General features: G+C 42.1%; 1 pseudogene across 1 annotated transcript; it reads right to left on the bottom strand.

Annotated features, from left to right (window-relative positions):
• Positions 1-23,054: 23,054 nt before the first annotated feature.
• Positions 23,055-23,524, bottom strand: LOC308423143 (glutathione S-transferase 3, mitochondrial-like; annotated as a pseudogene). The gene has a single exon. The product of its transcript is annotated as a glutathione S-transferase 3, mitochondrial-like (transcript).
• Between the last annotated feature and the right edge of the window lie 792 nt (positions 23,525-24,316).

The raw sequence follows: 24,316 nt of genomic DNA on the forward strand, positions 1-24,316 counted from the left end.
TCAGCTATTACCTCTGGATCTTAGATTTTTTTCTGCTCCATCTTAGGCATAGGTTACTGAGCTCTGAAAGGTGGGGTTTGATAAAGGCATCTCATAAGGCTGACAGTTCCAAAGTCTCTCACTCTCTGCACTTTGTCCAAGCAGTGGATCTCTGTTACTTAGCATTCACTGCAGGAAGCTTCTCTGCGTTATTTCCCATCTACTGCAAGAAGACACTTCACTGATGAGGGTGGAGGGAGACACTGACCCATTAGGAGTGTCAAGGTATAGATTTCATCTCACTGAGTGGGCCTTGAATCCAATCAAAAGTAATCGATGACCCCCATAACACTTTGGCCATTCTTACACCAGTATATCTTGCAGGCAGGTTGCTGATGTAGGTCTCTGTTTGCTAACTGGGTGATACTAATCAGCATTCTCCAGTAGTGACAAGAGGACTTTCCAGCACCATCAGTGCTAGTCAGTTGGGGTGAAGTTACTTGTTCTGTACCAGCTCTTTTGATAACACAGATAAATATTGCTTTCAGTGATAGGGCCTTACCATCAGGTTCTGGAGAACGATTAATACCTTTGAGAATAGTATGTTATGTTTGGAGGTTCCTTTGGCTACCCACTTAACAAGATATAACTCATTCCTTACACTGTAGATGTTACTTCATGGCATAAAAATACCTCCAACAATTCTTTAGTGGGAAAGTGGACCGTGAAAGATATCCTGGTCCTCAGTTGAGCCAAGGCTAGAAGCCTGGAGACCCTGAAGGGAGCTTTACCTGCTCCCAGGCACCAGGCCCCTGTCACTTGGGCCACAGCCCCTCATGGATTTGAAGCCATCAGTGTTTCTAGCCTCAGCAGCAGTAGTGAGGGCAAGTGGGGATCTAGCTTTTTGGCCCTGAGGGGTCTGTGGGTTGGGCTTGGGCTGGCAGGTATGGGAAGCAGAGAGCTCAGGGCAGGCACTGCTTCTGAAAGGCAGCTCTGTTTACTAGTAGCCCTCGCTGTGGCACTGAGGGAGGGGCAGAGAGTGGAGGCTAGCTGCCATGATAGTAGAGGAAGTGAAGTCTAAAATAAGATTTGGAGAGTGTAGCTAAGAGTCGAAAGGGGGTTGGGGAAGCTGGCCAGGAGCACATGGAGGGGGGAGTGTGCGGGGAAATGAAGAAAGCCTGTCTTGAACTAGGTCAAGGGTTGGTTACTCATGGTCCTTGAGTAATGTGGAGTTCCAATGTGTGTGGGTCACCAGCTGAGGTTACTTTCATTTATTATTCAAGATTGTTTTAGCTATTCTGTATGTATTATCATACAAAAATTAAGATTTTTTTAAAATTGTAAAGAATTTTGTCATAATTTTAATGATAGTTGCATTGAATCTGTAGATTGCTTTTGCATGAATGGAAATGAATGGCTGTTTTTATGCTATTAAGCCTACCAACCTCACAATAACCGTGGAAGATCTTACTATCTTCTGATATCTTTGACTTCTTCCTTTAACATCCTAAATTTTTATTATGCAAATATTTCCTTTGCTCAGAGTTATCCCAAGATGGTTGTATTTTTTGAGGCTACTTTTGAGGTACTGTTTTCCTGATTTCTTTCCAGTAATTTGTGTATAGGAAGGCTACTGTTTGTCGTGGGTTAATTTTGTATCTCACTACTTTGCTGGAAATATTTATTAGCTGTAAAGGTTCCTGGTGGTTTTTTAGGATCTTTTATGTATAAAATCATATCATCTGTAAATAAAGATAATTATTTTTTTCCTGTTTTTAGCCCCTTGATCTTCAGTACTTCAAGTACTATATTGAATAGGTACAGAAAAAGCAGACAGCCTTGACTTGTTTTTAACTTTAGTGGGATTACTGAACTTCTTTTCTGTTTTTGGTTGATACTGGTTGTAGGCTTGCTAAAAATTACTTTTATTATATTGAGGTATGTACTTTGTATCCTTAGTTTCTCTGGGACTTTTATCATGTAGGTATGTTGTATGATTTTGTCAAATGTCTTTTATGTAATTAATAAGATGATTGTATAATTTATTTCTTTCAAATAATTTATGTGGTTGATAATATTTATTGATTTATGTATATTGAGACATACCTACATCTCTGGGATGAAGCCAACTTGATCATGGTAGATAATTATTTCGTGTATTCTTGGATTTAATTTTTCATGTATTTGAGAATTTTTGCATCTCTGTCTATAAGGAAAACTGGTCTTTAATTTTTCTTTTTCTTGGGCTTTTGTATGGTTTTGGCATCATGATCATAGTGGTTTTATAAGAAGAATTAGGAAATATCCTGCCAGTTATTTTTTTAGAGTAATTAAAGGTGTATTGCCATTAATGCTTCTTTGAATGTCTGTTGAATCCACCTGGCCCTGGGCTCCTTTTTCCTCTTTTATAGTTGAGAGATTTTTAATCACTGCTTCTATTTCATTATGGGATTTTAAATAGCCTATTTCATCATGATTTAACTTGGGTAGGTCAGATATATTAAAAAATCATTTTTTAAAAAGGTTTTCTAGTTTAGAATACAGAATTTTAAAGGTTGCCCTTATGATTCTCTGAATTTCATTGTTTGTTGTAATGTTGCTCTATTCATTCCAAATGTTGCTTATTTAGATCTTCTCTCTATGTTTGGTTAGTTTCCGTGAGTTTCTATACTTTGCATAGCTTGATTGGTATTGATATCCAGGTTTAATCCATAGTGGTCAAATAGGTTTCTGGGTGTTATGTTCTCTTACATCTGTTGAGAGTTGCTTTATGTCCAAATAAGTGTTCAATTCCATGAGTTGCTAAGGAGAAAGTATATTCTTTAGTGTTTGGTAGAATTTTCTGTAGATAACTTTAGGTTCATTTGATTTATAGGTTTACTTAATTCCATCATTTCTGTTTAGTTCTTGTCTGGATGACCTATCTATTGATAAGCGTGGGGTATTGAATCCATCCACTATTATTACATGAGGGCCAATTAGTGGTTTTAGCTGTAGTAGTCTTTCTTTTATGAACTTTGGTGCCGTCATGTTTGGTGCATAAATGCTTAGAGTTGTAATGTCCTCTTAGTGGACTTTTCTTTTTCTGGTATAGCATCCTTCTTGGTCTCTTCTGATAAGATTTAGTTTAAAGTCTTTTGTCACATTTTTAAATAGCCACACCTGCTTGCTTTTTGGGTCCATTTGTTGGGAATACCTCTTTCATGGTTATCCTGAGGTGATGTGTATCCTTGTTGGTGAGGTGTGTTTCTTGCATGTGTTTCTTCTAGAAGAGAGATGGATCCTGTTTTCTAAGAAAACCTATTAGTGTATATTTTCCTTAGAAAATTGAAGCAATTAATATTGAAAGCCACTAATGAAGAGTATTTATCTGTTTATTTTTTATAAAGCTCCAGTGTTTAACTGAGTACAGAATAATGATTGTATTGCCCATCCCTCTTTGTAGTTATGTGATCATATTTTTTTCAGTTCAGTACCAAAGCCATACTTGCTAAGGTTTTGGTAAGATTCCTGCTATTTTATTGTTGGGGTATGGGTGTTTTTCCCCCTCTCAATTTTCTGTTTTTAGGTTATTTACTCCTTTTGTCTTTTGGGGTGTAGCCAATCTCTACAGACTGCAGTTTTCCTTCTAGTGCCTTCTGTAGAGCCAAGTTAATACTGTGTAAATTTGGTTTTATTATAGGATAGTTTTCTTTCCCATTGATTATGACAGATAGCTTTGCTGAGTATAGTTTGAGCTGCCATCTGTGTTCCATTAGCTCACAGAATATCCACTCCCTTCCGGCTTTCAAAGTGTCCTATGAGAAGCCAGGTACTGTCTGATGGACCTGCTTTTACGTTACTTGGTCTCCTCTCCCTCCTCCCCCCCCCCCCCCCGCAGCTGTTAAATATCCTTTTGATGTTGTTCTGTACGTTCTGTATTTGGGTTATAAATCTTACGTCTCATAGGGAATTTATTTCTAGTTCCGTTCTTTATGCTTCTTGTAACACACCAAATCATTCTTTAAACTGTAGACATTTTCCTCTATGATTTTGTTAAAATATTTTCTGTGCCTTTTTGTGTACGGGTTTCTTCTTCCTCTGTACCTGTTATTTGTGAGTTTGATCTTTGCATTGTGTTCTAGGTTTCCTGGATATTATTGTGACTGGGTTTCTTTTTTTCTTTAGGCTTAACATTTTCTTTGAATAAGCTATCCATTTCTTCAAGTCTTCAAGACCAGAATTTCTTTTTTTCATGCCTTTTTATATGTTGGTTAGACCTACCTCAGAGGCTTGACAACCTAAGTTTTTCATTTCTAGTTTATTTCGGTGTTGGTTTACTTCTGTAATTATATTTCCTTGTTAAAGTACACTTTCATGTCTTGAATTGTTTTCATTATTTCACTCAGCTTTGTTTCCGTGGTTTTCATTAAGGCGTTTATTCACATCCTCTTTTAGGTTCTTGACCATACTAATAATTAACTGTTTCAAAGTCACTGTCTTGTGCTGCAGCTGAGTTACTTTTCTCTGGGCCTTTTATTACAATAAAGTTTCTGGCTTCTGGATGATGCACATGTTTTGGCTGTTTTTGTTTGTGTTTTGCACTGGGATCTAGGCAACTGGACTTGTGGTCTTTGGATTACTTCTCAGTGTGGCTACTGGGGCTTCTCATTAATATGGGCAAATCTCCTGTTGGGTTGCTGTTGCCCACTCTGGATTCTAGGCAAGTGTTGTGGCTGTTAAGTCCATGGCAGAAAGTGTGTTTGTATGGAGGTCAGAAGGTAACTTTCAGGAACTGGTTCTCCTCTTTACCCTCTGTATTCCTGGGACTCAACGCAGGTCACCAGGGTCACACAGCAAGCACTCGTACCCACTGGGCTAGTTATCTTGCTGACTCTAGAATCCATAATTCTAGTTAGTGAGTTTTAGTCTTTTAGCTAGGGAAGTGTAACAATTTCACAAAATGCCTTTTATGACTTTGTAATAAAGGGGGGGGGGAGTGTGTTTGCAAGTCCGCAGGTGACACAGACAATAGAGACACACTTGGAGGAATGGTTGAGAGGGGCAGGGGGGGTTGATAGGGAGACCTTAGGACTGCACCAAGAGGCAAAGCTCCCAGGGAATAAAGGTGAGGTGAGAGAAGCTCCTGCAGAGCAGTGTTTTCTGTGTGGGTAGACCAGAGTGGAGGTCAGGAAGGATAATGTAAATCATCACTCCCTCCCCAGACAAGTACATGCACTAGGGAGGTCCCTGGTAGGAAGTGCTCCTGAAGGTTAGTGGGTGAGCCAGAGCAGTGGGGAAGGCTGAGAGAGGCAGCTAGAAAGAGCCCCTGGACCCTGAACCCGGGTGGGATCACATGCAGCAGGAACTGCAGCTGATGACTTTTCAGTCTACAGTTGTTCTGAGTTCCTGAAATGCTCTTCCTAGATATTTAGAAGTCGACGTTGAGAACAGGGAAGGGCACTGATGGCAGTTGGACGGACGGGAAGTCACACTCCAAGAAGTTCTTAGAGTCAGAGAATTGCCTTTTCTTTTAAATCTAAGCTTTCACAATTACAAATTCCCCTGTGGGAAATAAGAGAATTGTACAGAATGGAGTTCGTTTCATTCCCCGATTTTGTTTTGTTTTTTCATTTTTTTAAAGAGCGACTGATCTGCTCAGCACCTCCTGTTAGCTCTGTGACCCCAGGCTCAGCATGACAGCCTACATTATGCCCACGACTTGCTACCTGGGATTTTCGTATTATTGACATAAACTTCGCAGTTGATCCCTGCCTAGCCCAGGAAACAAACACACAGCACAGGTGTGTTATGTGGAACACACACAAATGACCTCAGGCTGCCACCTTCTAGTTTGCCCCAGAATCGACCAGTAAAGCTAACTTAAGCTGCTTGCCTGGCATGGGCAAAGTTGATAACCCAGCACCACACAGAATCATCTGTGGCTGGATCAGAATCTAAAAGTTACTGATAGTGAAGGAAGTTAGGCATACCTGCAACGAGAGGGGCTTTGTCTTTGTTGTCTCTAGAGAAGAGATGAAGGAAGAAATTATCAGTGAGCTCTGCTCAGCAAATGTGGTCCCTCTGATTTGGTCATGGCATTGGTTAGGCGTAAGTCATTTGCTTGCCTGACCTGCAGGGGGCGCTCTATAAAAGTGAGGAGGAAGAGACACTGGAAGGAAGAAAGGTATGGGGCTGTTTTAAATAAGAGTGGTCCTTGTTCAGCCAAATGTGAGAGAGAAGCTGAGTCGCCTACTGCTTTGGAATCTAGTTACCAGGCTTACCTAAATGCAGAGTATTTAGGATGTTCACTTTTGAGTGTGGCTCTCTAGAAGCAAGCAAATTAGGAATGACCAAATTATATTTCCCCCTATTATACATTGTAGTGACTGATGTAAATGTCTCTATTAAATGTTTTGTCTCATCTAGCCTTTTAACAGGTAGGATCTAGATTCTGAGTCCTGGTCATGGTTCAAAGCTAGGCTCCAGATAAAGGTCGTGTGGCTGAACCCTGTACTTTCTAAAACACCCAGCTATTCTCATCTAACACATTGAAACAACTCATAAACAAGAGGAAAATGCGCTGTTCAAGTGAGTCCATGGTTGTCTGTGCCAGTCTGTTTCGCCCTCTCATTATTCTTTCATATCTGTGCAAACCTGGGTTCCCCCTTGGCTACTCCTGTGAGCCTAAGGTCAGAGGAGTGCTTGCTCTAAGGAAGTCCTAGACTCTCAGTCACAGGCTGGTGTTTTTCTGGTAAGCAATGCTCTCAAAATTTTCAGATACTGGCCTTTGGAAATTCCAGACCAGTTCTATTAACTGAAGCCAGATACCATCTCCCCTCCTTTTTAAAGTATTATTTTTAATTGTGTGTGTATGAGGCACAAGGTTGTGTGGGAATGGGTGGGTGTCATGAGCATGTACATGTGTGTGCAGTGCCTGTGGATCAGAAGAGTTGGATCCCGTGGAGCTGGAGTTACAGGTGGTTGTGAGCCACCTGATATTGATTCTGGGACTCGAACTCTGGTCTTCTGGAGCTCTTAACTGTTGAGCCATGTGTCTAGTCCCAGAAGTCAGGTTCTTGATTTAACATTTCTCTAACATCTCACGGAGTCAGAATCCAGTTTAGATGTGTATTAACCTTTGAGCCAGCCACAAAAATGGGAGAACAAAGGACATCATTTAACAACTATGCCTCGAAAGGACAACAGTGGCAATGCTGGCCACTAACAGTAAAGCAGTTGGCAGCTAACAGTAAAGGCAGAGATGGGCAGGTGAGCAAGGCTGTGACAGCAAGCACACCATCAGCTCCATGGATGATCCAGAAGAGCCCGCACAGACTCTAGTCAGCATACATCCGGGATAAGCCCAGTCCCAATAGAAATTACCTAAGTATTTGACCAGCTTTTACTTTAAGTTTTATTTTTTATTTTTTTTAAAGCCCTATGTACATGCAACTTAGGTCCTTCCTCTTAGATTTTGTTGTTTTTGTTGTTCCTTAGTTTCTCACTTTCCCTTTGAATGCTTTTCTTTCACTGGCATTTTCCCTTAGGTCCATGTGTTTAATCGTCATTGGCATGGGACAGCAGATGCCAGAGACACACAGACACCCAGAGTCTTTCAACAGGGTTTAACAATGTTTGTCCCAGCCTGCTACTCACCTTATATACTAATCACAGTGAGAAAGTGTACATGTCATAGTAAGAACGGTAGTCAGTCCTTAACCTCAGAAGATGCCCTGTATTTATATAGGTACCATCTTCTTGCCTATAGATAAAAATTATCTTAGAGCCTCTAGATTATATATATATATATAATATATATAATTTATATATATTTATATATAATAAATTATATATATATAAATTACACATATAATTTATATATATAATATATATATATAATTTATATGTATATAAATTATACATATAATTTTTATATATATAATATATATAATTTATATATATATAAATATATATATATAATATAGTTTAAATAAGGCTTAAATTCTGTAGACTGTAACTCTAACAGAAGCTTAAAATTCCTTATAATGTTTTTAAAGTATGTAACAGCTGCTAATTAATGTTTCCATGTATATCAATCAGTTCTTTTCTTTCTAATTCTTAAAGATTAGAAACAATCCATGGGCTTAGGAACCTAAAACTTGGCATCACCCCCAAATAAAAACATGGTATCACATAACCCTGCATCCTCACTGCCTAAGACCCTCCCTCCATCAAATATATTTCTGTCTTTACTCTGATGCCAGTCTAACCCTTAGTCAGGTTGGGAAATCATTATTTCTAACTGACAGTGACTAGCTATCCAAACTCACTCTAACTCTGTTCCAAGCTAGATTAGTTTTCAGTAATGCCTATACCCATTGTTCTTTCTTCGCTGTGATTCATCTTAGTTTTATGTGGTACATACACTTCAAGTATTGATCAAACATTGAATATTTATATTTGTTATCTCTATACTGATCCTACTCACCGTTGACAAACTACTTCAACTTTTTTTTTCCACATAAAAAGTATCAATTGGTTGCCAATGTGGCCTCACTCATGGCAAAAAGATGCTTTTATAGCAATTTAGGTATTCACATTTATAGACACTGATGAGGTCACAGACCAAGTGGGAAACATGCCACCTCTACTTTTCAGAACTGTATAATCTGTAAGTGCATCCTAAAGTGCGTCCCAAACACCCATTTACCCACGGATACACGTAGCCTCACTCTTCAAAAAATCTTCTTTTTGGGTTTTGTGCAGCAGACAGAGACCATTACAGAATTCCACAATAGGTCAAAATTCACAAAACGACTGACCATGGGGTACGCTACTCCAACTGATAAATGTACACCCAAGCTAAGTTATATCGTGGAGAAGGGGAGTGAAAGACTAACAACCAGAGAACCTGGATGTTTGCTGCGTGGTAGTGTCTGACAGGGAACCTGTTGCCATGAAGTCTCAAAACTGTGGTCGCCTAAAGCAGACCAACAGGACTCCAGTTGACTGACTGGAGGCACCATTTCTACTTTTCATTCTTGGCTTCCTGCTTGAGGTTCAAGATGTGAGCTCTCCACTTGTTGTTATAGCTGCCACATCTAGGGCCTTCTACCTTGATAATCATTCCTCTAGAAACAGAAGCCCAAGTAAGCTCTTCTATAAGTTGCCTTGGTTATAGTGTTTTTATCACAGTGATAGAAAAGTAATTAATAGACCCCCAAGTTTAGTAATATTAATACTTGAGTATTATTTTTATTTTTCTATTTATTTATTTATTTATTTATTTATTTATTTATTTATTTATTCACTTACTTTATATCTCTGTCACTATCTCCTCTTGTGATCTCCTTGCTCACACAGTCCTTCCTTCCATATTTCTCTCCCCTTCTTTCTGAGAAGGTAGGGGCCTGCCCTAGGTATCCCCCCACCCTGGCACGTCAAGTCTGCAGGGCTAGGCACATCCTCTCCCACTGAGGCCAAACAAGGTAGCCCAGCCAGGGGAACATACTCCACAGACAGGTAACAGCTTTAGGGACATCCTCCTTTCCAGTTGCTGAGGGACCCACATATATGCAGGGGCCTAGGTCCAGCCCATGTATGCTTTCTAGTTGGTAGTTTAGTTTCTGAGAGCCCCCAAGAGTCCAGGTTAGTTGATCTGTTGGTCTTCTTGTAGAGTTCCTATCCCCTTAAGGGCCCTCATTCCTTTCCACAACTCTTCCCTGAGAGTCCCCCAGCTCTGTCTGATGTTTGGCTGTAGGTCTTTGAATCTGTTTTAGTCAGTTGCTGGGTGGAGCCTCTTAGAGGACAGTTATGCCAGGCTCCCATCTGCAAGCATAACAGAGTATCTTTAATAGTGTCAGGGATTAGCGCTTACCCGTGGGATGGGTCTCAAGTTGGGCTGAGTATTGGTTGTCCATTGCCTCAGTCTCTGCTCCATCTTTGTCCCCATATTTCTTGCAGACAGGACAAACTTTGGATCAAAAGTTTTATAGGTGAGTTTTATCTTTATTTCGCTACTGGGGGTCTTGCCTGCCTGCCTACAGGAGGTGGTCAGTTCAGGTTCAGTATCTTCACTGCTAAGAGTCTCAGCTAAAGTCAGGTCCAAAGACTCTGGGAGCCTCCACCACCTCAGGTTTCTAGCATGTCCTAGAGATGTCCACCTATCCCCCCAACACCATCAGTCATAGATCTCCATTCTCTCTATTGACCCTCCAGCCTTCTCTCCCTTCCCTCCCTTCCCCATACCTGATCCCATCCCACCATGCCCTACCCCATGTCCTCTCCCACCTAGTTCCCTCTCTCCATCTACTTCCTGTGACTATGTTATTCCCGTTTCTGAGATTTGAGCATCCTCTTGGGCCTTCCTTCTTGTTGAGCTTCTTTGGGTCTGTGGAGAATAGGGGGGGGGTATTCTGTATTTTTTGACTAATATCCACTTATAAGTGATACATACCATATATCCTTTTGGGTCTAGGTTACCTCACTTAGAATGATATTTTCCAGTTCCATCCATTTGCCTGCAAAATTCATGATGTCCTTGTTTTTAACAACTGAATAGTATTCTGTTGTATAAATGGAAATTGTTTAAGTGGATAATTTTCTGTATCCATTCTTTGGTTGAGGGGCATCTGTGTTGTTTCCAGTTTCTGGCTCTAATGAATAAAGCTGCTATGAACATAGTGGACCAAGTGTCTTGGTAAGTGTGGTGGAGCATCTTTCAAGTGCATACTCAAGAGTGTATGGCTGGGTCTTCAGGTAGAACTATTTCTAATTTTCTGAGGAACTGCCAGACTGATTTCCACAGTGGCTGTACAAGTCTGCACTCCCAGCAGCCATGGAGGAATGTTCTTGCTCTACATCCTTGCCAGCAAGTGCTGTCATTTGAGTTTTTTATCTTAGCCATTCTGATGGGTATAAAATGGAATAGCAGGGCTGGAAAAAGGTTTTCCAAGCAAGTGAACCTAAGAAACAAGCTGGAGTAGCCATTCTAATATCTAATAAAATAGACTTTTAACCAAGAGTAATCATAAGAGATGGGGAAGGACAGACACTTCACACTCATCAAAGGAAAAATCCACCAAAATGACACCTCAGCTCTGAACATCAATTCCTCAAATGCAAGGACATCACATTCTTAAAAGAAACATGGCAAAAGCTTAAATCACACATTGACCCCACACATTCATATTGGGGGGCCTCAACAATACACTTTCACCAATGGGCAGGTCATCAAAACAGAAACTAAACAGTGAAATAATGAAACTAACATGTTACGAACCAAATGGATCTAACATATATCTACAGACCTTTTCACCCAAACACAAAAGGATACACCTTTTTCTCAGCACCTCATGAAAAAACCTTCTCCAAAAGTGACCATATAGTCAGAAACAAATCAACCCTTAAGGATACAAGAAGATTGAAATAACCCCTTGCATCTTATCAGATCACCATGGATTAAAGCTGGACTTCAACAACAATAGAACAGCAGAAAGCCTGCATACTAATGGAAGCTTAACAACTCTCTACACCATAGCCACTGGGTCAAAGAAGAATTAAAGAAACTAAAGACTTTCTAGAATTCAATGAAAACAAAGGCTTAGCATACCCAAACTTATGGGGCACTACAAAAGCAGTGCTAAGAGGAAAATTCATAGGACTAAGTGCCTTCATGAAGAAACTGGAGAGTTCTCATACTAACCATTTACAAGTACAGCTGGAAACTCTTGAACAAAAAGGAGCAAACACTTGGGTGTTATTAAGCAAAGTGGAAAAATAACTTCTGTAGGTCAGCCAAGGAGGAAGCCCACTACCTCTCCAAAACAGGAACACATCTTAGCTATTCGCTGGGTCTTCTTGAAGCACATGTGTTGTTTTCAAGTTCTATAGACGTATCACTACAATATAATTTAAATATCAACACACTCTAGAAATGTCTCCCCATCTTGCACCTTACCTCATGCATAGTGTATGTATGCAATAATGATACATTCGTGTTTAAGTAATCTATTAGTGTTTAATTGAATTTTGGGTCCATCCCCTGTAGAGAGAATATCTGGTGTATTGTATGGATGCATCACCTGTCGATTAAAAAGCCTAGGGCCCATGACTTAGGCAGGAAATAGAAGGTGGACCATCTGGGAGAAGAGAGAATTCTTGGATAGAGCCAGGAGGGAGATCAGCCTGGAATATGTGAGAAGATGGGTGCATGGTACCTGAGCACAGGTGAGCAGCCACGTGGAGGGATGGAGGCTGAAATAGATGCATTAGCTTTAGTTGTGATCTAGTCAGAGCAGAGCCTAGGTATATGGCCAAGGTATTTGTAAATATATTTTGAGTTTGAGTCTTATTTGTGGGATCAGGGATTGAGCGGTAGAAATGAACCTAACAGCTACAATTTCCTATTAAAATAAGCATGTTCATAATCCTGTAGAAAGTAGATATAGTCCATAAATTAGTTAATCGTGTCTCACTTTTTGGGAGAATATACTGCCTTTTATTTTTGCTTTTGTTTTTATTTTTGATCTTTTGAGGCAGGGTCTCTCTTTGTATTCTAGGCTAGCCTGGAACTCACTATGTGGCCCTCCAAATTTGTGGATGATTCTCTCGTCTCAGCCTCCAAAAAGTTGAGATGAAGGCAGAAGCCACTATGGCCAGTTTAATTTACAGTCTTACATAGCATATAATATTATTACTTCTACACAATAAATCGATTACATTTTTGTCCTCCTACTTAAGAGTCAGCTATTCTCTACAGAGTCAGCAGCCTGCTGTGAAAGTACTTTTCTCATGCAGAGCCATAACAACTGGTCATTTTAACATAGGGTCATTACCTACTCACTGGCCCTGATTGAGACATCTCAGCAGACAGATGACTGATCAAGCCATTATCACAAGTATATGTGCTACTGTGCACTTGGCAGTTTTTAGCTTGGGGGGCTGCTAGGATCCAGCACAGTTACCAAGGCTTTAATGCTGTCAATTACCCTGAAGCTGAACTTCGTTGAATGGTCAGAAAATTACATATAAATCATAACGTGCTATTTCAACCATGCTTGAGAGACAACACAGTTTTATGATGCACATCTTCACAATATTACATACATGTTGAATGCACACAAATGCACATCTTTATACCCAGATTCATTTGTGTTACAAACCATCTCTTTACATCCTCACATTTCTTCAAATCTCTAAAAGTATCACTAAGTTCACATATTATTTTAACACCTAGGTGTTTATTCTTGCCAACACCCCTAAAGCCAGAAAACACTATATATTCGTTATTTGAGGATAATTTTATAAATATGAAATTGATTTAGAGCCCCAGTCAGCAACAGATTTTAGCCTAACTCTTAATGAAACCAACTCTGAAAACTCAGAAGCTTTATATACTTCCAAGCTTATCAGCTTTTTTATTTTTCTCTGTGGAGTTACTGAAAAGATCTCCCAGTACTAATGGGATACTTAAAAAGCATCTTTTATTTTTCCTCCAAGGGATTTTGTTTTTAGATTTAATTTTCTAAACTTTAATGACTATTTCAACTAGAAGTAGATTTTAGCCCAATTCCCACAAAGTATATTTAACTTTCCCCACATCGTTAACATTGCTTAGTAAATAAAACTAGACACAGAAAAGGCCACAGTGTTTTTTTAAAAAATAATTCTGTCAGCATAGAGATTTGTTCCTGGCCATTTGACTAATTTCTAATACTTTTATCCATACAAGCTAACACATGCCAGCAAGACTGCCTCCAAGTTTGGTAAGGACAGAAAGAAGAAGCCTGCATCAGACAGCTCAACCCTTCACCAGTAGCGACAAGAAAAAAGGCAGTAAGGAGAAGCATTCTTAGTGTATGCCACTGTTGAGATGTGTAAATAGAATTAGCCCATGTCAGTAAAACCCAGGGGAAAGTGTCTTTAAGAATGTGGGCAGGCACATGTCTTTAGTCCCAGCACTCAGGAAGCAGAGACAGGCAGTTCTACGTGAGTTCAAGGCCTGTTCTACAGAGAAAATTGTGGGGCAGCAGGAGCTATATAGTGAGATTCTATCTCAAAAAACCCAAGCCAGACAAACGAAACAAAGCCCACCAAATGCTGAAAAGAAGCTGTACAGGTTTACAGATAATGCAGAAACAAATTACCAAAGTAATTTGAATATATTCGACAAAACAATACCTAAACGCAAACATCTACACCTAGCTCCAAAGTAAATGTCTAACAGAAATTTCTCGGTTAAAGGCTCACAGCAGTGGTTCAGACTTCAGAGGACTTAGCTGTGTTCCCTGACCCCTCAAGGGACCGGTTCTGCAATACCTATCCTTTGAGACTTTGAACTGTAGTCCTAGTGACTAATGTCATACAATATCATGGGAAATTTGGCAACATTAGATTTCTGAGCATGCAGCCAGAGATGTGCTCCTCCAGCACACTGCTTCCAAGCTCTCAGTTGTGTTGTACCTCACTGCCCCATGCAGCCTTGCTCTTGAGCACACGGCATACATTTTGTACTGCGTGTGTCTTGCATTCTACATAGCACCAAGAGATGCTGCCCGAAGCCCTGCAGTTCAGACGGTTGAATCTTATAAAGCTGGCATTTTTAGTTTACGTACAAAGTCTGTTCTGGTAGAAACATGGTGGTTGTATCATGGGAAAAGAGGCGTTTTAATGTTTTCTGATTATCATAATCATGCACAGACACACAGAAGCACGTATGATTTAAAAATTTTTTAAAAAAATTGTATGTGGGTGGGTAGGTGTGTGTGCATAAGAGTGTGGCTATCTATAGTGTGGGTGGGTAGGTGACTGTGTGTGCATGAGAGTGTGGGTATCTATAGTGTGGGTGGGTAGGTGATTATGTGTGCATGAGAGTGTGGCTATCTATAGTGTGGGTGGGTAGGTGATTGTGTGTGCATGAGAGTGGGTATCTATAGTGTGGGTGGGTAGGTGATTGTGTGTGCATGAGAGTGTGGGTATCTATAGTGTAGGTGGGTAGGTGATTGTGTGTGCATGACAGTGTGGGTATCTATAGTGTGGGTGGGTAGGTGATTGTGTGTGCATGAGAGTGTGGGTATCTATAGTGTGGGTGGGTAGGTGATTGTGTGTGCATGAGAGTGTGGGTATCTATAGTGTGGGTGGGTAGGTGATTGTGTGTGCATGAGAGTGTGGGTATCTATAGTGTGGGTGGGTAGGTGATTGTGTGTGCATGAGAGTGTGGGTATCTATAGTGTGGGGTGGGTAGGTGATTGTGTGTGCATGAGAGTGTGGGTATCTATAGTGTGGGTGGGTAGGTGATTGTGTGTGCATGAGAGTGTGGCTACCCACAGAGGTCAGAGGAAGGTGTGATATCCCCTGGATCCCTTGCCTGGCTGCTGAGAACAGAATTAATGTCCAGCCCTGGCCATTCATATTTGGCTCTAGAATTAACCATCTGCTATTCCTCTTGAGATGGGAGCGGTGTTTTTGCCTGGATGCTCATCCTATTGTTCAAATGATACATAAACTCCAAGTTTCCACAGTGAGGAATCCCACACCTCTGGTGGAACCGAAGTCTTGGTGCCTTTCATCTTTTTCTTCAGGTCAATAGGATCTCCAGAGACATCACCCACACCACCATTGCCTTCCAGAAGAACACCTAAGCTCCCATGCAGTTCCTACCAGTTACAACCAGATTGTTCTGCTTTGGTTAGAGGGATTTGTAGGGCAGGCTATCCAGAGGAAGAAATGGTCAGAAGTCCCAGGTCTCAGGTACTTTCTGATTTTACCCATGTTTTGAGTTTCTACTCTTTGCTTCTTTCAATCACAACTCACCACTGGGATTTTGAGTACTGAGAAACGTTTGTTTGATATCATCCAGTTGTGTTTGCTCAGTGAGGAGCTCTTGGCCAATCCACCCCCTATCCTTTGTACTTCACAAAACCCAACTGTCACCTGTGCTTACACAAAACTGGTAGGATCTCCAGAGCATCCAAAAGTAGGCTGTTACCATGGAAAGTAAGTTTTACCCACCACACAGTGGAGGCCACATGCTCAAGCTGCTTCAGTGGACATAGCTTCCTTATTAAGTGCAGGTCATTGAAGGAAGTCTAGTTCAAGCAGGGCCATCTCTCCCAAGCTGAATCCAATGTAGCTTATTGTGTAGGACAGGGGTGATTGTAGCCTGCTTTGCATTTCTTCATGGGCAGAGTTTTGTGGCCAAATGGTGCATCTCAGCCAAGGACCACTCTTGACACTGGAGAGTTATTCTCCTGCAGTTCTTGATATAACATGTGAGTCTCTCTCTCCTCTCTCTCTCTCTCTCTCTCTCTCTCTCCCTCCCCCCCCCCCACACACACGACTGGGGCATTGGGCCAGAGATCCTCATGTTCTCATGTTGATAACCAAACGTTTGATAATGAAAGAAAACAGGATTAGGAGACTGGTGGGGTGGGGAGAAGTGGCAGGAGAAGAAAGAGAAAATATCTGGTTTTTGTAGATCGTGGAAGACAATGTCTGGTTGGGTTCGGGGTCTGAAAGGAGCAGGAGAGCTGGTTTCAATACTTATCTACAGTGTCAAAATGAAACGTCACCAAGAGTTAAAACAACTGGGTAGAGTATGCAGCCACAAACTGATCCCAGTGAAAGTCTGTGACTACACATGACAATGGGACTCTGGAGATAACCATTGCTTTCCCAGAATCCCCACTGTCTTGCATGTCATGTAAGAGTCAACCGTACATCTTGAACAGGCTTAGCTATTTCAGAACATCAAAGCAAGTCTATTTCTATGAAGATGGCACAAGTTAGCTGCTTGACAGCACTCTGTGAATCAGGCGATCATGCTGAGACCGCCCATGTTCTGTTGGATGCCCTTGACCCAGAGAAGCTATTTGTAATAGTCTGCTCCTACATTTTTAAGACTGTGGGGATAAAATGCACCAGCTTACATATGTGTAAGAATGCAGTGTTGTTTTCTATTGTAATCTAAGGTCATCTATTCTTCCTCTGAAGGCAGGAAGAGGTGGGGCATTAGAATACCCCAGAACCCATCTGGGAGAGAAGGTAGAGTCTGGGCTAGCTTTGCAGGAAGCTGGTCTCAGACCCATACTGCCCTCACTAGTCCCTAATGACGAGGGCATGCTCCCTGGCCTCTGTGCACTTTGCTGTTGAATTCTATCATAAGGACACTGTCTCCCCTTCAGAGGGCTCTTACGGGGTATCAATCGGTTGAAATAGGCCAATGCAGCTGATATAGTCAGTGGTAATTGCTGTTAGCTTCCATTTCTCTTCTTCCCCATTCCCATGTCTCTGGAATTACAGGAAATGTGGAGTTCTTGACCTCAGTGGGCATTTTGTGGACTCTGGCTTCTAGTTTACAGCCAGGTGCAGGGCCACACCCAATCCTGCCATTTTATCCTCCTTCCTTAATCCATCCCTTGAGCCTCACCTTCATATCAGGTATCAAGCCCGAAGACTGGCTAGGCTAGTGGGAACCTTTATCTGCCCTGTCTTCCCAGACCCTTCCAACTACCTGTCTTGTGCACTGAAGTGTGCCCACAGGACTCCAGAGCTTTGTTATACCAAGGCTCCTCCACACTGTCCCTTTGCTAGTTATTCAGCACTCTCAAGCACGGGCCTAAGAAACTAAGCATAAATCATTTTAGCTCCCCAATTCTGGAGGGGGTTTTGTAGGTTGACCACTTTCAGAGTATAAGCAGTTTTTAATGAATCTGTTGTTTTCTTTTCCCTCCCATTTTGAACTCTTTCGACACTGAAAGCAGGCCGAGGCTTCCAAACAAATGAGGTTGAGTAGTTCCCCTTGGTTTTTGTTTGTTTGTTTTTTCCTGAATGGAAGCTAGGTACCTGCATGGACCACTGAGTTCAAGCTCTGGGTCTCCCTTGTTTTGAGTGAAGGTTCATTTGTTTATTCTGATCTGGTTAATTAAAGATCCTAATGTAGAAAACACCTTTATTGGTCTGCTTTCAAAGTATTTGCTTTAAGGTATTTAGGACAGCATGGGCCACTTACCTTAACCTTAGATAGGACACTGCTGTTTCACGAAGGGGTTATCTAATAAACCATGATCTGATGAATACTCACTGGTTTTGTTTCCCTAACACTCACTGGGATAGTATCTGGCATATAGTCGGCACTCTGTAAACGTGTTTTTAGAGTAATGAACAAAAATCAACTCATTTAAAAAATTGGGATCTGGAGAGATGACTCAGCAGGAAAGAACACTGGCTGCTCTTGCAGAGGACCTGGGTTCAATACCCAGCACCCGCATGGCAGCTCACAATTGTCTGCTGCTCCAGGAGTATTGACACCTTCACACAGACACACAGACAGCCCAAATGCCAATGCACATAAAATAAAGCTGTTTTCCTACTCTGTTCCTCATGAGTCTGAACGAGAGCTATGAAATACCAGGGCCAGAAGCGTCCCATGTATGCCATTTCCCACTAGTTGTCAGCTTTTGGACAAGGAGCTCAAGAGGTGGAGTGTCATGCCGGGGACTGGCTGTCTGTCTATCAGGGTTCATCGTGCCCCATTTGCAGCTTTGAATTCTGCTTATAGGGTAATTGATTATGTCTATGACCTCTGCAAACAATCAGTTCAATTAACATTGCAAAGATCTACAGAACTGCCACAGCACAAATGCCATGTCACTTGTCAAAGCCCGGAAGGGAACACTGTCCTATCTCTGAGAAAGTCACAACCTCCCGTTATAAATAGCTGCAAGTGATGTCAACATCCAGGCACAGCCCAGCAAGGTTCTGGTTGAAAAACACTTGTTGGAGGAAAAGGTCAGAACTCTTGGCTCCGAGAAGCACAGAAGGGCCTCAGGAATTCAGATTAACTTTTCTGTTTACCAGGTTCACAAGCCAGGGACAGAAAGCCCCATGGACTGCAAGACATGAACACGGGGACTCAGAAACGTCCAGCTACTGTTCTTATGTATTATTTCCTGGAAGCCCCCGACCTCCAAGTTACTATCACTACCTGGTTTCACATAGAGAAAGCAGAGCTCCCAGAATTGATGATGCCCCTTATTTCTATCTCAGGAAAAAAATGAGAATAAGATGTTGCTAGGTGCCCCCAGGTTCTGGTGCCCTGGGCTTGGGAACACCTCCTGCATGAAAGTGCTTGAAGATTTAGGTTTGAAGCAGACAGGCTGGGCTGTCTGAGCCTGAGACAAGCTTGGCTGAGGCAAGTTCTTAAATTTGAATTTAAGAGATAGGGATAGAGTTATTTGTGATGATGGGTGCCTTTAATCCCAACACTCAGGAGGCAGACACAGAATCTCTGTGAGGTCAAGGCTGGCTCTGTCTATATAGCAGGTGTGGGAGGATAGCCAGCCAGGGCTACATAGTGAGACCTTACACACACACACACACACACACACACACGCACACGCACACGCACACGCACGCACACACACATCATAAAAATCAAAACAAACAGAAAGATAAGAGTGGTCTTGAACCCCTTTTCCTGTATGGTCCAGGTCCCAAAGACTAGAGGACGGCTAGGGCAGAGACATGGAGAGATGAGAAGAGTGGGGGAGAACAGGAAAGGAGATATTAGGTAGGAGAAAGGGGATGGGGCATGAGGGAGGGGAGCTGGTGAATGGAACACGGGGGAGGGGGCAGCGGCCAGAGGAACTGGGCAGAACAGAAAAGAGGATAAGAGAATTGGGAAGAGAGGGCTGGGTCGGGGGAATCTAGGACAGATCCAGGCCGCAGCTTCTGTAAAGCCAATGTTTGTGGAGTTATGTGTTCCCAAGTGTTCCCAGGACTTCGAGGACTCCATGAAGTAAAGGTGCAGGTGTAACCACTCACAGAGGAGTAGATATTATAAAGAGACTCTCAAGTCCCTCCTCAGCCACCAGGCTATTGAAACAATGAACCCTGGATGACTAAACATTCCCCAGAAGTCTCCTCTCAGTGGATAGGCAGCCTGAAGGCTCCAGCCAGAAGCAGAATTGTCCCCAGGGAAAGGTTTAACACAGTCCTGACATTAGGCCATTTTGCAGGAGAGCCTGGGACTGAGACAGTGGCTGCTTAGTGACCCGTAGCATGGCTACTGAGACGTGCATTCCTCCTGCCTCCAAGTTAAACATACATTTCATGCTGACACCCCAAAACAGACTGAAGGGGACCTCCTTGTTTCCCTTCCCAGTGTGTGTCCTCCGTGAGCGTGTCTCCTTCCTATGCTGTTCAATATTTCTTGTCTCTTTAGTTGCTGTCTTTAGGAACTGCTACATGGACCTCACCTCACTTGTTGGGTTGTCTGGACAGAGCTTTGACTCCCTCCAAACCCCAGGAACACGGGGACCTGATTTGAAATGCCTAAGTCAAGAAGGAAGGGAGGTAGTATTTAGTTAGGCACCTGAGTGTTTGCTTAAGGAATTAGCTACCTGCTTGTCCAAGTTTGGGCACCTTCAAAGGCTTCTTGGTGGCTTTTGTTCTTTGAGGATTATTGGATAATCCAGCCCTAAAAGTCCCTACTGTTTTGAGAAAACTTTGTGTTAAACGGGCAAACAAGCAAAGGAATGGAAGCAAATCCTCAGTTACTGTTCAACCTGGCCTCTTTTCCTTTCTGACTGAAAGTAGATTTGTCTCTTATACAATACATCCAGACTACAGGTCCCTCGCCCTCTGTTTCTTCTCAAGCCCCCTCTCCATCAGATTCACTCCTCTAACTCATCTTCAGAAAAGAGCAAGCTGCCGAGAGACCACAGCCAAACAGAACAAAACAAGATGCAGTCAGACCAGGCAGCTGACGCTGAGGTTTGACACAGTCCCAGGGTTCAAAACAGAACTGGGACATTTTTGCTAAATTTGTGGTGGCCCCTAACTCAGGTTCACATCAGCAAAATGCACCTTTCCCTTCCTCCCTTCTTTTTCTTCTCCCCTCCTTCCCTCCCTCCCTCCTTCCCTCCCTCCCTCTTTCCTTCTCTTCCTTTCTGTTTTCTTGATCTTTCCCTTTTCATGCCTCTTCACATTGCTATTTTCAGGTTACTATAGATGCAATTCGAAATTATCCCCTCTGTCTTTTCTGTGATATTTCTTAAGTTTCATGGTTTGGGGCACACTATTTTGGGGAATGTGCATGACTTGAAAATGTTTTCAATTTTATTTTTAATTACTTTAAAAATTTAACATACTTTATTTTGGACATAAGTGTGTTTGTGTGAGACTATGGACACGGTGGGGCAGGGGAGTTGCCGATGCCTGTGGAGTCCAGGAAGGAATGTCCGATTCCTTGGAGCAGGAGTTAGAGGCAGTTTTGACCGACAGATGTGGGCTCTGAACTTTATTCCAGTCCTCTAGAAGGTTAATTATTCACTATTAACCACAGACACATCTCTTCATCCATTTGGTTTTACATTTTAAAAGCATATTTCTTTCTTATTTTGTTTTTAGTTTGACTAAAGGGAGCTTGCAGGGTGCTGACTTAAACAGCAGGTCTCTCAGACTCCCTGGGATGCCAGTCTCCTGCACATCAGCTTGGAGAACCAAGAGCTCAGAATCGCTGCCAGGGGCGCCCCCGTGTGGCGCCAGAGGATATTAACTCTGAATCTTGAAAGCTGACCAGAGGACCAAGATATTTACCTCAGTGCAAACAAAAGACTTTCTGGTTCAATTTCTCCCCTTTATGTCCCTCCCTTCCTTCGTCCCTCCCTTCCTCCATCTCTCTGTTCGTTCGTCAGTCCTTCTGTCCGTCCCTCCTTCCTTTCCTCCCTCCATCCATTCCTCCCTCCATCCCTCCTTCCATCCATCCCTCCCTCCAATTTCTATCTTCTTCCCTCTGTTCCTGTGTCTCTCCAGCCTGCCTCTCTAATACTTCTTCTCTTCTCCTCTCCCTCTTTCTTTTCCTTCCTCTCACTTCTTTCTCTTTTTCCATTTATCTCTTTCTTCTCTTCTTTCTCTCCTCTTCATTCCTCTCTTTAGCCCTCCCTCCTTCACCCCTCCACCTTTCTGTTCCCCATCTCTGGCTACTACCTCTTCTTTTCCCTCTCCCTCTTCCTTCCCCCTTTCCCTGTTTGTTTGTTTGTTTATCTATCTATTCATCTATCTATCTATCTATCTATTCATTATACATCCAGATTGCTGCCCTCTCTGCCTCCTAGTCCTTCTTTACACAGTCCCTACCCCATCCTTCTCCCTTTCTCCTATGAGAGGATTGACACCCCCAGTGTCCCCCTTCCCCAACTTGACACATCAAGTCTTTGCAGATTTTGGCATATCCTCCCTCAACTGAGGCCAGGCAAGGCATCTAAGTTGGGGGAACAAATTCCACAGACAACAGCTTCAGGGACAGCCCTTGCTCCAGTTGTTGGGGCACATGTTGACAGAGCTGCACATCTGCTACATATCTGCTGGGGTGGGGTGTTGTGGGGTGGAGCTCAGTCCAGCCCATGTATGTTCTTTGGTGGCTCAGTCTGAGAGGGTCCCGGAGAGTCTAGCTTAGTTGGTCTTCCTATGGAGTTCCTATCCCCCTAGAGCCCTCAATCCTCCCAACTCTTCCATAAGAGTCCTCAGCTCTGTGCAGTGTTTGGCTATGGGTCTCCATGCCTGTTTCACTCAGCTGCTTTTCAGTTTCATGAGGTCCCATTTATTAATTGTTTATCTTAGAACCTGAACCACTGGTGTTCTGCTCAGGAAGTTGTCTCCTGAACCAATGTGTTCAAGGCTATCCCCTACTTTCTCTTCTATGACACTTAGTGTATCCAGTTTTACATTGACATCTTTGATCCATTTGGACTTGGGTTTTGTGCAGAATGATAAATGTGGATTTATTTGTATTCTTCTATATGTAGACCTCTAGTTAGACCAGCACCATTTATTGAAGATGCTTTCTTTTTTCCATTTTATGTTTTTGGCTTCTTTGTCAAAGATCAAATATCTATAGGTGTGTGGATACTTTATTTCTGGGTCTTTGATTCGATTCCTTGATCAGCCTGTCTCTCTCTTTTTTTTTTTTTTTTTTTTTTTTTTTAGGTAAGAGGCTGATGCCATGTAAGTTTTTATTATATTTTATAAAACAGTGGAACTAGAAGTAAGGGTAAGTCGTTCGAGGGGAATGAGAATTGAAAGGCCTCCCATTCCTCAGTGGCAGGATCTGGACCCGTAGCCTAGGCCAGGCTTAATCCAGACCAGATGCTGGAAGGTGGAGCACACAGTTGTGCCCATCAAGGCAAAGAGTCCAAGAAAGCTCACAGCTCCTCGATACCGCTTGTTAGGGTCTCCTGTGTAGTAGCCAATGTGTAGTAGCTATATGCATATAGAACTCGCTCAATAATCCAGGCCAGGCCTAGGCCAGAAGCTATGCGCGGATGGTAAACACCTCCCATGGTTAGGAAAAATAGGAAGGGAGGGTACACCTCCAACGTGTTCTGGTGGGCACGCTGAATGCAGTTGAACATATGCCCATTCTCAGGAGCTGTGCTGTACATGACAGGGTACTCTACCTTGTACTTCTTCCAGGCTTTACCCACATTGATGGCCAGGTGGAGCACCATCTGGCAGCACCAGTGAGAAGCACAGAGCCATACTCCTTAGAGAAGACAGCCATCTTGGCTCTGGCTCACGCTGACCTGAGAGGCGCAGTGCTGACTGGGTGTGGCTCTAGCTGTCAGTCTGTCTGTTTCTATACTAATACTGTGCAGTGTTTATTATTATTGCTCTGTAGTGCAGCTTGAGATCAGGGATGGAGATTTCTCCAGAGGTTCTTTAATTGTTCAGGATTGTTTTAGCTATCTTGGGACTTTTGTTTTTCCATATGAAGTTGGGAGTTGTTCTTTCAAGGCCTATAAAAATTGTGTTGTCATTTTGATGGGAATTTCATTAAATGTGTATATTGTTTTTGGTAAGATGGGCATTTTTACTGCATTAATCCTATGATTCCATGTGCAGGGAAGAACTTTGCATCTTTGGATATCTTTCTCAACTCTTTCTTCAGAGATTTGAAGTTTTTGACATATAGTTCTTTCCCTTGCTTGATTAGAATTACACCAAAATATTTTATATTATTTGTGGCTATTGTGAAGGGTGTTTCCCTAATTTCTTTCTCAGCTCATTTAACATTTGTACAAAGGAGAGCTACTAATTTCTCCGAGTTAATTTTGTATCCAGCCTTTTTGCTGAAGATGTTTGTAAGCTGTAGGAGTTTTCTGATATAATTTTGGGGGTCGCTTATGTATACTGACATATCATTTATAAATACTAATATTTTGACTTCTTCTTTTCCAGTTTGTATCCCTTTGACCTCCTTTTGTTATCTAATTTTTCTGGCTAGGACTTTGATTACTATATTGAATAGGTAGGGAGAGAGTGGGCATCCTTGTTTAGTCCCTGATTTTAGTGG

The sequence above is a fragment of the Micromys minutus genome (genome assembly GCF_963924665.1).
Source record: "Micromys minutus genome assembly, chromosome: 8".
NCBI classification, from domain to species: Eukaryota; Metazoa; Chordata; class Mammalia; order Rodentia; family Muridae; genus Micromys; species Micromys minutus.